The sequence below is a fragment of the Rutidosis leptorrhynchoides genome, chromosome 6, assembly GCF_046630445.1.
Source record: "Rutidosis leptorrhynchoides isolate AG116_Rl617_1_P2 chromosome 6, CSIRO_AGI_Rlap_v1, whole genome shotgun sequence".
Classification (NCBI taxonomy): domain Eukaryota; kingdom Viridiplantae; phylum Streptophyta; class Magnoliopsida; order Asterales; family Asteraceae; genus Rutidosis; species Rutidosis leptorrhynchoides.
Window position 1 is genome coordinate 78,469,492 of NC_092338.1, and position 1,439 is coordinate 78,470,930.

Consider the following 1,439-nt stretch of genomic DNA (forward strand, 5'->3'; position numbering starts at 1 on the left):
TCACAAAATCATCATTCCCTTCAGGCAATGACAATATAGGTGCCGTAGTTAGCTTTTTCTTCAATAACTGAAACGCTTTCTCTTGTTCATCATTCCATTCAAATTTCTTCCCTTTATGCGTTAATGCAGTCAAGGGTTTTGCTATTCTGGAAAAGTCTTGGATGAACCTTCTGTAGTAACCAGCTAGTCCTAAAAACTGGCGTATGTGTTTCGGAGTTTTCGGGGTTTCCCACTTTTCAACAGTTTCTATCTTTGCCGGATCCACCTTAATACCTTCTTTGTTCACTATGTGACCGAGGAATTGAACTTCTTCCAACCAAAATGCACACTTTGAAAACTTAGCGTACAATTCTTCCTTCCTCAATACTTCTAACACCTTTCTCAAATGTTCACCGTGTTCTTGGTCATTCTTTGAGTAAATAAGTATGTCATCAATGAAAACAATGACAAACTTGTCAAGGTATGGTCCACACACTCGGTTCATAAGGTCCATGAACACAGCTGGTGCATTAGTTAAACCAAACGGCATGACCATAAACTCGTAATGACCGTAACGTGTTCTGAAAGCAGTCTTTGGAATATCATCTTCTTTCACCCGCATTTGATGATACCCGGAACGTAAGTCAATCTTTGAATAAACAGACGAGCCTTGTAGTTGATCAAATAAGTCGTCGATTCTCGGTAGTGGGTAGCGGTTCTTGATGGTAAGTTTGTTCAACTCTCGGTAGTCGATACACAACCTGAATGTACCATCTTTCTTCTTGACAAACAAAACAGGAGCTCCCCACGGTGATGTGCTTGGTCGAATGAAACCACGCTCTAAAAGTTCTTGTAATTGGCTTTGCAGTTCTTTCATCTCGCTGGGTGCGAGTCTGTAAGGAGCACGAGCTATTGGTGCAGCTCCTGGTACAAGATCTATTTGAAATTCAACGGATCGATGTGGGGGTAATCCCGGTAATTCTTTCGGAAATACATCGGGAAATTCTTTTGCAATAGGAACATCATTGATGCTCTTTTCTTCAGTTTGTACTTTCTCGACGTGTGCTAGAACAGCATAGCAACCTTTTCTTATTAGTTTTTGTGCCTTCAAATTACTAATAAGATGTAGCTTCGTGTTGCCCTTTTCTCCGTACACCATTAAGGGTTTTCCTTTTTCTCGTATAATGCGAATTGCATTTTTGTAACAAACGATCTCCGCTTTCACTTCTTTCAACCAGTCCATACCGATTATCACATCAAAGCTCCCTAACTCTACTGGTATCAAATCAATCTTAAATGTTTCGCTAACCAGTTTAATTTCTCGATTCCGACATATATTATCTGCTGAAATTAATTTACCATTTGCTAATTCGAGTAAAAATTTACTATCCAAAGGCGTCAATGGACAACTTAATTTAGCACAAAAATCTCTACTCATATAGCTTCTATCCGCACCCGAA